This window comes from Dermacentor andersoni, chromosome 3, assembly GCF_023375885.2.
Source record: "Dermacentor andersoni chromosome 3, qqDerAnde1_hic_scaffold, whole genome shotgun sequence".
Taxonomy (NCBI): Eukaryota; Metazoa; Arthropoda; class Arachnida; order Ixodida; family Ixodidae; genus Dermacentor; species Dermacentor andersoni.
The window spans coordinates 154,707,522-154,721,397 of record NC_092816.1 but is presented as its reverse complement, the minus strand read 5'-3'; the positions used below and the strand labels follow the sequence as shown (position 1 = coordinate 154,721,397).

Below are 13,876 nucleotides of genomic sequence, written 5' to 3'. Positions count from 1 at the left end.
TTCTTGTAAGAAAGTGTCGTTCACCGAGCATCGACCCGCCCCTATCGCGCCGCCGTCGTTCCGAACGGCCCCACACGCCAACCCCTGCGAGGCCCACTTTCACCGGTCATCGACAGATCGCGCGGCAAAGAGCCCCGACTATACAATCAATTGGAGCTTTTCGACGGAGAAAAACCGCGCCGAGAGGGAAGCGAGCCAGCCCGCTTTGTCCGGGCGACGGGGCCCCCCGCCGACACTATAGCTTTGGCGCGCCCAAAGAGGCGAAAAGAATGCACGCCGGGATGTTGGGCCTGCGCTTCCCTCGCTTCCCCGCGCGCCCGCTTTTCTTCTGCGCAGCGGGCCGGCGCCAATCGATTGGACGGCGCACTGCGTTCTCCCTGGGACTCTAGCCCCGAGGCCAGGCAGTCGGCGCGGCAGTCCGTACCGTGCTTTCTCCGATAGGCGACGACGAGGACGCCGCGGTGCGCGAGCTAGCGCAAGCTCTTGTCGCGCGGCGTCACCAGTAGTTTCCCATCCGCGCTCTACCGGCGGGCAGCCATGTGCGTCGAGTTCGTGATCTTCGTGCGCAACCTGGGAGCCCTGGTCAGAGCCACGGTGGGAGGTCACTCCGTCGATCGGCCACAGGTACGCCCCTTCGTCGTTGCCACGTCACCCTGCGACGCGACCGCTGACGTCGCCGGGAAGGAGGAGGCGTACGCGCCCGCTAGTGTGCGTGCGTTCCTGTCGGGGTCTCACGGGCATGCTTTCTTTCACGAGGGCGTTCGCATAGCGGCTCGCCTCGAAACGTTCTGTCGTCTAGCGATCCGAGTGTCACCGCGTAGCGCGTGGTCACCCGAGTGCAGCGTGCATCCTGGAAAGAGATCGCCCGGCCAGCGACACTCTCGCGGATTGCGCAAGCGGTGGCTACGTCCTACATGAAATACCTTGCCCCCCCCCCCCCCTCCTCCGTCGTCGCCGTGTCTCCGACGTGCTCTAAGCCCCGTGCCGCATGCTGCATTACGTCATGCGCCCCTGCCACATGGCGCGTACGACGACGTGCCCGATGACCCGGCGTGGAAGGAAGAACGGACGCTGCTAATGACGCGGGACTCGATCGGGGGCGCCTCCGCGCGTGCGTCCCCCTACGGCGAGTGCGCCCTTCTTCCCTTCCGCGAACGGGAGATGCCGGCGCCGCCAACTGCGTACGCTCCGCCGTCGCGACGCACTTCTCCTTTGTCTCCGGCGCGCACTTTGCAGACGCGGAGCCCCGGCGCATCACGTGTTTCACGTCTCAATCGGCGCCGTTATGACCGCCGCGCGCGAGCGCGCTTTTCTTTTTCTTTTCTTTTTTTTGCGTCGTTTCTCTTGTACAGCATACGTTCAGTGTGACAGATTGTCACGCGCGTCTTCCCGGTTCCCGATCAAGCTTCTTTCGGCAATAGCGGAAGAACTGTCAATCTCTCCTTTCTAATGATACTTCGCGGAAGGTGTGGAACAAAGAACATGCGTACTAGCGTTATTTGTCCGGCCTGTTTTCTTTCTTTTTTTTTTCCTTTTGGCCCTTGTGCTTGCTTCGTTCGAAAGCAGGCTGTGGGGAAAAAATGTTATTGCCAGGCAACCGGGCTGCTAAGCGGACAACTTGGAGATAGAGGCTCATAGTGACAGCCGTGCACGCTCGAGTCCGATACGTTGGAGCCCGATAGAGAGAGAGGGGGAGAGGGAGAGAGAAAATAATGCAGAGAAAGGCAGGGATGTTAACCAGAGGTAGTTCCAGTTGGCTACTCTGCGCAGGGGGAAGGGTTAAGGGGGATAAAAAGAGAAACACAGTGAAAAGGGGAGATAGAAAGAGACACAAGCACGAACAAAGTGCGTACACTACAGAGCGGTTGGGGGCGGCATTCTTAGAGTCTGTCGTGAAGCCCCGTAGACCGCAGGAACTTTAATAACGCGAGTAAGGCCTTCAATGTTCTTTCGAAGCATTGGCCTAAAACTTTTAGTTCTGATAGTGGACGAGGAGCCCGATAGCGTTTGTGGTGCGCTTGCGGGGTCGATCGTCCGCGGAAGTTCGAGTTTCGTACTTCTTCCCAGGGTGAGTTAATTTCATGTTGTTGAAATACCTCGACCACGATTTAATTTTCTGTGGTATTTCCTCTGGGATTAATCGGTTCATGTTTGAAGAATCAAAACAAAACACGGAGATCAAATCAGGAAACGCTCTTTCAATGGAAACCATGCCACGTGCTTCTGGAGCGCTGAACGAAGTGCCATAGCAAGAGGTTACACAAGTCGCGGTTCCTTCATTTTTATTGAGGGTGTGCGAGTACTCGAAATTTCCAATCCGAATTAAATAGCCTTTGCCATTAGATTCGAGTACTATTCGAGCATTCGCTATTCAGAGTCGACGGCTATTGACTTCTTTCAATGTGAGAGATGACACTTTTTCGGAGTATGCAGGACGAAGGATGTAAGTGCTGAATATTCCGAACGATCCTGCCGTGATGCAGCCGCGGTTGCTGTCCTCGGATTCCAGTCGCAGCGCGAGCGCAGAGTCGCTAACTTCTGGTCTGTAATATTCATTCATTCAATAAGGTTAGCTCGGCTGTAGGCAGCTTATACGAAATTGTTTTCTCGATTCCGGCAAAGCAATATATTATTTGGGCAATCTCACCACTTTGGCATCCCTCTGAGACAGTGTGCGGTGCTGTGGTATTACACTTTGCTCATTTCAACGCATGGTAACGGGATGTTTCTCTGTTTCACTACAACGATTGTGAGAGTGCGCCAGATACTATAAGCTTCTAGTTGTGTCTTCTCATTTACAGGTTCCTAACTTGACTGGGCGCTCATTAAGTTCTGAACGGCATCACGTGTACCGAAGGATGAAAATGAGCCTCCTTTTTTACCTTATATACGGGACTACGCACAACCTTTATTTTTCACTTAATACAGAAATGGGATATCAGGTATATTATTTGATATTCGGTGGTCATGTCCCTCGGATATTTGTATTCGATATGATAAGAAAATCTCGGAATTTGAACACCCCCAGTTTTTATTGAAAAAAACTTTGAGGTCTCGCTACGTATTTGCAAGCTCCTTGCCGGTTAGTGGTCGTTTTGTTCCGCACATTAATTAAGCTATCAATTACACTATTTAATATATATATATATATATATATATATATATATATATATATATATATATATAGAAAGGGAGAGAGAGAGAGAGAAGAGCGGCGAATCGGGCAAGTTGTTTAAGGTTCATGATTACCGGTAGCGCATGAGAGAGATAACACTTTGTTATGTCCTTGATGGGGTTCAGGGGTGGCGGGGGTCGGGAGACTAACCCCCAATCCCCCCTTCCTCAGACAGCGGCCAGTCCTTGCTTTCTGGCGGCGTCTTCGGCCATCCGGACGGCCCAGAGCTGCTCCTCTGGGTCCAAGCTGAGCAGCAATGTCTCCCACTGCTCGGCCGTAGTTATGATGCGTGTGTTAGTGCGGGAGGTGTTGGTGGGTGAGGCTTTGGGGCATTGCCAAATAATATGATCGAGGTCAGCGCTGGCCTCGCACGCTTTGCAGAGTGGGGAGTATGCATCGCGGTACATGTGGTTGTAAAGCACGGGGTTCGGAAAAGTTCGTGTCTGAAGGAGTCGCCAAGTGGTAGATTGAGACTTATTCAGTGTTTTGTGTGCTGGGGGGTAGTGTAACCGCTCTCTGCGGCAGTGCAGGAGAATTTCTCTGAACGTGACCATTCGGTCCCGCGCGTGACCGCGATGCAGAGCAGAGGGCTGGTTGGGATCGGAAGGCGCAGGAGAAGGGTGATGCGCCCGGTGTGCGAGAGCTCGGGCGGCATCGTGGGCGGCTTCGTTTCCAGCCAGACCCGAGTGACCAGGGGCCCAGATGATCTGCATGCGGCGTTGCCTTGAGGGAGGAGTGCCAGAGAGAATCTTCTGCGCTTGGGGTGCTATCAGTCCTCTTGTGTAGTTACGAATGGCCGTTTTTGAATCGCTGATGGTGCAGTGTGCATTGGTAGCCGCGTAGGCCAAAGCGATGGCCGTTTCTTCTCCTACTTCGGGTTGCGTGGTGAATATTGATGCGGCCGCGGCGAGGCGGTACTGCGAACCCACGACTGCGACGACCGCCATGGCGTTTTGGTTGGGTATTCTGCTGCGTCCACGTAGGTTACGTCAGCGGCTTGGTCGTAGCGCTTTTGTAGTTGTTAAGCTCGTTCTGCACGTCGCTCCTGATTGTGTTCAGGGTGCATATTGCGAGGTATGGGTGGGATAACTAGTTGAGCACGAATGTCGCCCAAAATACAAGGACGAAGCGAGACGACAGACACGGCGCTGAACAGGTAATTGGATGTTTATTAAAAAAAAGGAAAAATATATAAACATGTGTGCACACTGCACATCACGTGATTTGCAACCAAGACGTCGTCAGCAAGGCATCCCTCTCTCCCAGTTTCTTTTATCGACTAGTGCAAATCATTTACACAACGGTGACACGTGAAGCGGGCGTAGCTACGATTAATATAAAAAGAGACGCGTGCGCGCTCGTATCTATCTATCTATCTATCTATCTATCTATCTATCTATCTATCTATCTATCTATCTATCTATCTATCTATCTATCTATCTATCTATCTATCTATCTATCTATCTATCTATCTATCTATCTATTTGTATATATGTCTCTTTATCTCCCGGCTATTTCTTTATTTCTCTCTCTCTCTCTGCACGTGCGCGCGTGTGCGTGCGTGTGTGTGTCCACTGCATATACTGCAGTACCAGCTGATCCAGCAGTCGCCTCTCAGTGTAAAAAGTTTCGCCATGAACAGTAAATGATGGGTCTTCTCCTGCAGCTGCCGCTGATGTTGCCCTGCCCCTCGTTATTTGCACGACGCCGTGATCCTCGCGTGTTCTTCAGGAGTAGCTGACCTTGAAGTTTCCTTTTGTCTGGGCTCCTGGCCCCCGGGGGCCGACCCCGTGTTACACGTCACGGCGCTCGGAGCGGGCGCTGGTCGATGAAGCCGTGCCGCTGCCATATATAGAGGCGGCACAGGGCTACACTGCTAAGGAGGCTGTGATGACTTTCCTCACGCACGTGGTTTCGCCTTTCCTTCGCCTTTGATATCGTTTATTCTTTTTTTTTTCATAATCCGCACGTACGCCCCGAGGCATTACGGCTACATTCATGTCGTTCACGCGGCCCAGCTTCGAAGGTGTGCAGCTCGATAGTGGTAAAGCGCGGGCGTGTTTCGGCATTCTGTCCGTAGAAGTAGAGCCACGCCAAAGCTCTACATACATAAGGCTTAGCTATGAAGTGGGTAATTAGTTCCCTGCAGCTAGGCATCTTCAGCTGCCTTAAAGACGCGCGTGGAGAACTACGTGTTTCATCACCTTAATGGTCTTCTTAATCGCCTCACTTCTACTTTTAGCGCTGGTCCTGTTGTAATCATTAAGAATAATAGGCCGGTGCGCAAAAACAGAGATATCCATCAGTGCGGCACGCAGGGACGAAGTTTTTTTTAACGGTATGCGGAGGGATCTTTCTCGCTCTGCCGCAGCGAGGAAGAATACTCTTACTTTTCTGTTTCGTCGATGACGCGGCTATACCTGCACGACACGTTTCTTTTTTTCTGTAACTTCTTTAAAGGCCGTATTCTCTCGCACGTCGTCTCAGCTAGAACAGGCAGATCGAACGCAATGTTCGAATATATTACGCGTAGCTGCCTGGAGTGAGGGAGGCATCGATGGTAGTAGGTGACGAGCACGCGGCATCGTCCCCTCTTGCTACCAGCTCTTCTGAGTCACGGGAGTAAGACGATGTATGATGCTTGTTGAGGGAAAGAGAGAGAGAGAGAGAGATGTATTTGCTGAGTTCTTAGTGGTTACGGCTTCCACTCTTGACTGGAATCATCCTTGGACGAAGGGGTGGGGGAGTTTGTTTTATATGGATAATATAAACTTTGGTTCATAGGTTTATATAAATATAATTTTGTTTATATGGATATGGAGGACTCATAAGGGTGGTGGGGACAGGTGTAATGCATTGAGAAGTGCGTCGATGTCTAAATACATTTAAGGCTTCTATACCCCTGGTGCCACAGTAGCACGTACTCATCCTTGAAGACTGGCCAAGAATAGGCGCCTGCCCAGTTGCATGTACTTACGTACTTAGTGGACCAAGTTGCTGTCTACCAGGCAAGACAGCAGCCACCTGCAAAGTGGGAAGATGAAAGTCAGGGCTTCACTTTAAAAGCGAGGTTTCTTGACTGATCGGCTCTTCGCGATGTCACCGCATCTGCGGCAGTGCATGATTCGGCTGGATTTGCAGCCAGCGATGGGGCACATCTTGAACGTGACCGTGCATGTCGTGGAAGTCGCATGCCCGGGAGGTAACATTAATTGCCTATCTACTGTTTAGCGAATAAATGGCACATTGCTCCCTTACCGAGCTGGCTCGCATTTTGCATTCCACCCTGGTGAGGGTAGAATGCAAAAAATGCTCGCGTTTTGAGTGCGCGGTAAAAGGGGCCCCAAAAAAGCAACATCACTTTACATTGGTAAAGCCTATTTTCGAAAATCTATGTGTAGTTGTTGGAGTATATGGTTGCTTAATAGTGAAAAAAATGAAGGCTAAAGCTCGCCTTTGTGTTTTTATTTGAAGTTCCGACCCAAAGTGAAGCACCGGCATGGCTGCAGTGTGACTTCCTGGATTTCAGGGCACTTTTCCATGTACGGGCCGTTTTCTTTCTCTACTTTTTTTCCTCTTTTTAGTGCGAAAACATTACATGCCCCATTATGCGAAAATTCTGCGTTGTAGTCGGCTGTGTGACCGAATGATGGTACCAAAAACAGCCGGCGGCAAACAGTAAAACCACATAACAAAACTCGCATTACTACGGTCTGGGTGGAAATCGAACCCTGGCCTCCAGGGTGCGAGGCGAGCACGCTTCCCTGAAGCCACGACGGTTCCACGGTTGTGGCTGGTTAGATGTGTGCCTATAGTGCGTGTACGTCATTGTGCCCGTCGCGTCGTAGCCATCTGGCTGGCTAGACGTGTGGCCTAGTACGTACGTCGTTGGGCACGTGACGGCGTAGCCAATGGGAATGAGGTGGCGCCACGTCATGAATGTATAATATCAGTGTATAAAATGAAAAAAAAGACATTGATGTATTAATGAAAACTCTTGGCGCGTTTTCATTTGGCCTCACCGAGGCGCAGTTAAAACGCAGGCGATAGCTTTCGCGGACAAGGAACGCGCAGAAAAAGACATTTCGCCAATTCGACTATAATGTTTTCGTATTCCCACACGCAAGCAGTCTTAATGGTCTCTGTCGAATTCTTTTCTTGCGCGAGACCTTCCCAAAATTCTCTTTAGTTTCACTCTTTGGCCGCTTTCTAATGAAACGAAACGGTTGTCCAACCGCAAACAGGCAACCAGTCTCGAGCAGACGCCGTCAAAACTTTATGACGTCAGGTGTAGCTAGTGCGAAAACAACACGGTGGCGTCGCTACCCGTTCATTTTATTTGCATATTTTATGTCTCTTATGATTCGCCGCTCAAAACAAGACTGAGCGTAGCGGCGTTTGGGAGCTGTAAATTCACCAATCCATCTTGACTTTGTATTCCTCTTTATTGGCCCTTTCATTATCCCCAGGAAGCCAATATTAATTAGAAGCACCGGCACTGCGGCACCTCTGATAGCTTATGTTTTTCCTCGGAGCGTTAATTATCACCCAATCAGTCTGTCACACATTGTTGAGACTCATTCAGTCAACGCCCTTCTGAAAGAAAGACCCAAGTGCCCCGTATACCATAATTCTATATGACCAAGTGGGTTTACGTGCAAACACACGGACTTTGATACAAGGTCCCGCATGATCATATAGGACTATATATATAGAGGACTTCTATTAATCATACGTGCTTCTTCATTAGGACGCGCGTCACCTATTCTCATCTGTCTCACTCTCATTCAGCCAGTCACTTGATTATCTTTCTTGTCGCGAACTCATTTTGTAAAACACGCTCGCGTCAGAAAATACGAGCAGAGGACAAAGCAATGAAGCCCAGGAAATCTTGCCCAGGCGGTGCGTGGGGTCTACGATGGTACGGACAACAGTGAACAAGATCCGGCTTGTCGCCAGCACAGGCTCCACGGCGCAATGTCCAGCGGGTTCCGTTGCTGGCAGCCCCGACATACTTGGTGCTTCGGCACTTGACCCACTTTGTCACGTTCCGAAGAAATGCGCACGCCCGCAGTACTGCCCGCCCCTCTCCCCAGCTGCTGTTGCTGCTGCTTTCTCTGTCGGAACTGCACTGCCTGATCAAATTGAGATGAATGCCTCTCCGCGATGCATGTCGTCTGTTTCAGCGTATAATACCCGCTTGTTCCTCCGTTTCTCTTTATTTCTTTCTTTCCTTACTTATCTTGTCTCATGGTGCGGGGAAGTTTCTTGTAGGCATGGCTTCTTGTTTATCTTTCGCCACACAAGACGCATCGTTTTTTTTTTTCGTTTTTTTTTTCCTGGGAGGATACGGTTTCTCGGATCGGTGCGGCTGGTCTTCGAGTAGTGGCCTCGATGCTCCTCCCCAACGTGTCCCCTTCCTCCAAAGTGGCCCGGCGGACGTGTGGCTATCTATATACGCCTTCGCCTCGTCGAGTTTTCGAAAGCTGCCACGCATTGATCTAAGAGAAAGACTAAGAAAAAGAAAAACAGCGAAAGCTCTCGGTCTTGCAGCGTTTAGTTTGGCAGCTACCGAACCCCACTCTCGGCAGGCGTCTCACGGCCCCCGTCCTGTCAGACAGGAGCAAGCTGCGGGAACGGCGTTTCCCTCGGCTCTTCTTCCGGAACACAATCCATTGTTTAAGGCACTCAAAGCTTTCGTCGTTGAACCGAGGTTGAAAGAGCACAGCGATGTTTTGTTATAGCCGTTGTTATGTTGTGTATTAGCTGCGACAGTTCAGAAAGTTTGACTATTCAAGAGTCGGCTATCCAAATATTTTAGCTAAAGATAAGCAAACAGAAAACACACTAAACGACCAAATAGTGCAGATCGAAAAAAATGCCACTTAAAAATTTTACAATTCCATAAAGTAACGGAAACTCGAACTACATACTAGAAATTTGACATTAGTTCGCAAATAGCGTTCGCAGGGCACTTACCCTGCGTGACCTGTTACAAGCATCTGTGACGAGTCTCTACATATGCTGAAATAGTTCTGTTCACAACAAAGCGCTTAAAAAAACATCGCTCTTTCACGCGACTGTATGTCTGACACATACCGCTTGATTATATATACACGTTCGAAGAATTCGCAGAGCACACGTCTGAATACACTTCTACGGAATTACCCAGCATTGTTCGCATCCCCGCGAAAAACAGCACGAAACGAAACACAGTTTGGGCACAACTCATCTACGGTGAGCATCGAAGTACGCGAATAGCAGAATCGCGTCATTATGCGAGCCGGGTGCTTCAGCCTGGCTCCTTTCCCCCGCGCCTCCCTCTGAACACTCGCCGCCATCTAGCGGAGCGTCCGGGATGCCCGCCTCCCAGATGCATGGAGCGCCAATGCGTGGAATAAATCCGCTCCCTGTGCCTAGGCATTTGTGGTACAGCGCGCTGAAGCGTCGGATTGCTGTGCTTGTTGGGACCCGCATGACGCCGGTTCTAGTCCGTCCATGCACTGGAGAAATGTTCAGAAATTTTAGGCTACGTTACCTTCGGGATCGGCCTGCATTTTTAGACGGCACTTATGTTCGGAATCGGCCCATAAAAACGATTAGATAGGCTACACAGCCGCAATGAAACTAGGCCAGGCAGGCCAAGAATGCTATTCGCATTAAACAAGAAAAAGGAAAAGTTCAAGAAATTGTAAAGAGGAGACGCGATAGCAGCCACTCAGCCTCTCCATGCTGTGAAAAAGAAAATATCCGCATTTCCATTGCATAGACGATCGTTCTGTTCACTGCGCTATAGTTTTATACAAAGGGCAAAGAGATAGATAGATAGATAGATAGATAGATAGATAGATAGATAGATAGATAGATAGATAGATAGATAGATAGATAGATAGAAAGATAGATAGATAGATAGATAGATATATAGATAGATAGATAGACAGACATGTACGCAATTTGTAATTTCGCATTGAGCGCATGTGTGTCAGTCTCGCTCTATTTCTTTTTCTCCACTGTATGACAGTATAGCGCAGTAAACAGAACGATATGCCACACCAACTAGCCCCAGTCAAAGCCTTATTGCATAGACGAGCTCACGTGGATCGCAATTGCGCCTGTACAGTACGTATGTCAAGGAATGAAATCGAGGGTATCATGGAATCCCGTTGGCTCAAGACGGAAAGCTACGTAAGATGAAGGCAAAGACCGACCACAAAAGATTTAGGAAGGCTGACTGATTGATTGAGTGATCTTCCCACGTGCACCCTGTGCTCGCTCTTTTCCTCCCTCTATTGCCCCTTTCCCTTAGCAGCAAGGTAGGGCAGCAAATCGGACTCTCGGCTGTCCACCTCCCTGCCTTTCCTCTCGTTGCTCCCTCTCTCTCTCTCTCTCTCTCTCTCTCATTGCGATGTGCATCGTTGGTCCTGACCACACCATAAGTGCGCACACCAGACATTGCACGGCCTCTACGACTTTCCTCCTTTTGGCGTTCTTCCTTACTTTTTCTTTCTTTTTATTCATCTTGTTTTTCTTTAGCCGTTGCTGACCCTTTCCTTTCCTTTTTTGTCTTTCATTATTTTTTACGTTTGACTCATTTCGAAAGGTCACCTGATCCTCCAGACTCATGCGCGTGCACAAGTGATGGAAGATCCCTCTACATTTCCGCTTCAACTTTCGCCCTATATACGAGTATACTGAGGCTGCTCAGGCGACAGCTTGCTCGCTCGCTTGCTTGCTTGCTTGCTTGCCTTGCTTGCCTTGCTTGCTTCTCTCTCTATTTATTCCTTGCGATGCTGTCCAAGTAGACCATTTGACCAATACTAACTAAAACCGATCGATAACACCTCTATCAGAAATTCAGGCGAAACATTGAGCGGGAGAAAAGCGGGGTGGGTGCGCAAGGTCACCTTTGGAGTGCAAGCATACTGTACAAGTGCACAACAAAAGTAAGACAGCACACAGCGTAATGCGCAGTCGAGGGTAGTTTGTGGTCGCGTCAGCGCTGCCTCGCTACAGCGGCTCCAGCCTGAGTGCAATCGGGCCATATCGCGGTGTTCGGTGCGCTTTCTTTTTCGCTACCTGAGATACTAGAGTGTCCTACAAAACATCAAACGGCCGTACAGAGTCAGCTGGCTTTCTTGCGCACGTAATCAGTTTTCAGCTAAATGAATTTCCCACACTAGAGAGTTTGTAAACACGGATAAGGTGCCTCTGAAAGGCTGGCCAACGTTTCGATAAGAGGACCTATGTCTCTCCCTTTAAAACCAGCCGCCAGCGACAACACCCGCACGTGACGTCACTGCACTAACCCTCTAAAACTAACATGCCGCGGATGACGAGGCCGCCTTTGACGAAGACAGGTCCTCCTATCGAAACGTTGGCCAGCCTTTCTGAGGCACCTTATCCCTGTTTACAAACTTTATACCTCAGTGTGCTATTCCCTATGTCAGCCCCTTTCTTGATTTTCCACAAAAGAGAGGTGCTTTGAACGCTGATATCAATACTTGTGGCCCGTATCAAGACGACCACAGAAAACTGCGATGTTTAAAATTTGTTATTTGAAAACTATTTGAAAAGACTGGAACGCTTGGTCTACAGCGTACACTAACTACTCTCGTATGGACTTTGTTACTGCGTTGAGGGGACCCAGTTGAACAAACGGTTTATTTTTCTGACATGTGTGTGTGTGTGCGTACATGCGTGCGTGCGTGAGTGCGTGTATCTGTGTGTTCTCTTTCTGTGGGTCTCTTTCCCTTCTGTACTTGTTCTTTCCATCTTTTTGTCTCCCCTTACCCCTCCCCAAGTACAGGATAGCAAACCGTCTTGTCTCATTTCTCGCTCGCTCTCTCTTGCTAGTTACTTGTATAGCCGCTTCACTAATGATGATTATTGGAATTTATTAGCGCACAGCCCCATTAGTAGCTACCACAAAAAGTGCAGGCAAGCAAATCATCACCTTTTTAAAATTTTATTTCACGCTATTTCAGAAGCTTGCAGAAAGCAATTGGTGACATAAAAAGCATTCTGAAGCAGGAAAAGTCGCAGTTTCACCCGTAAGGCGTAGCATTGATTGACATAGCAAATTGTTAGACAGCTATAACAAGTAATGCTAGTAGTTTCATCGGTCGTATAACGTGCACGAAACATTCGTTTGCTAACTGACTTGACAAGCATAGTGTCACACGCGCACAGGCAAGCACAAACACATATCACTCGATGACCGCGGACCCTCGCTGTCAAAACACCGACGTGATGAAGAGTGGAAAAAGCGGCGAGCGAATTCTCCTTCGTGCTGCGTCTCGCTTCAACGCCAACTAGGCGCGCGAGAGCACAGCGCAAATGTTGCCATCAGACATCTCGGGTCGCCTTATCCTTGCACCCGCCGCAGATTACCTCTAAGACAACGCGCAGGTGGTGTATGCGCTCAGCCACGCGTACACCCATGCGCAGCCAGGGCAGGGCTAGCGGAGAAGCAAGCTCACCGCCCCCCCCCCCCCCCCGTCCCCCACTTGTGTGCGCTTGAACGCGGTATCATCGCGCGTTCATCTCCCCCCCCCCAGCCTTGAGCGCGCTTTCTCACGCGACCTCTAACGTTTGACTCGCATCAAGCTGCTATCCTTCTCGGTTCAGCCTCGCACGCTTTTCCTCGCACCCACAGCATAGGGCATGCGGTGCGCGATAGGATCATATCGCATTTAGGCTATTTACAGAACCTCACGGCACGCCGACACCGACGGCGAGAATTCGCCTGGGCTGTCCGTGAAATTGATATTACAATAAAACGTCTTGGAGGTAAACAAAAGAAGCAGGGTACATAAGGTAACCTGCGCATAAAGTGTAAGAGTGTGCATATAAGTGTACAACGTGTACATATATAAGCTTTAAATCAGCTTGTTAAAGAGATGTTAAAGACATTAGGTAGACCAAACTAACCTTGTGTCTCAGTGTATAGTATTCAATTAAACGTTTCAAAAAAGCTTTGCTCCAACATATGTGCTGGATCTGCGAGATCTGTTCTTTAACAGCTATGAAAGAAAATTCAGCCATTACTGATGCTTTGTTCTCACGCATTTAATATGCTCCAACAAATTAGCAATATTCCGCCTTGACGCACATGGCATTCATTGTTTGCGTGTTTACCATTGGAGCCAAGAGCAGCCCACATCTCTGCCGTAGCTCGCCTCTCTGATGGCCATTCGCGGTAGCTTCGACGCTGCGGCGTTGTGCATGCTGAGCTCGAGATCGGAGGTTCGACTCCCGTGGCCACATTTCAATGGCGGCAAAACGCAGAAACGATGGCGTGCCTAAACTTAAGTGCACGTTCAAAGATCCCCAGGTGGCCAACCTTAATCCGGAGCACTCCGTTGCGGCAAGCTTCACAATTACACCGTGGTTTTAGCGCGCAAAACCCCCGAATTTAATTGAATTTATCTGATGGTGATACGCGCACGCAGCAATTTTTTTCTGTCACAGAGGCAGACAAAGAAAGCTGCCAAGTGCCTTACTGAACGATGCCGACAGAAGAAAAAAATATCGATGTTGCGAATTTTGGGGGAATATAATGCAGTGTTAAGCACAAAACGTTCGTTTTTGTACATTTTGTCTATATCTCTCTCTCTTGTAAGAGGATTAAAGTAAAGAATTGAGGGGCACTTAGTATTTTCGCATTCATCCCGACTTGGATGAATGCGAAAGCATTGCGAC

General features: G+C 49.5%; 1 long non-coding RNA gene across 1 annotated transcript in view; it reads left to right on the top strand.

The window, feature by feature from the left end:
• The first annotated feature begins 392 nt into the window (after positions 1-392).
• Positions 393-13,876, top strand: part of LOC126524601 (uncharacterized) — a 28,775-nt gene continuing 15,291 nt past the window's right edge. The window contains exon 1 of the long non-coding RNA XR_007598014.3: positions 393-624. This is a non-coding gene — a long non-coding RNA (uncharacterized lncRNA). The remainder of the gene's footprint in view (positions 625-13,876) is intronic.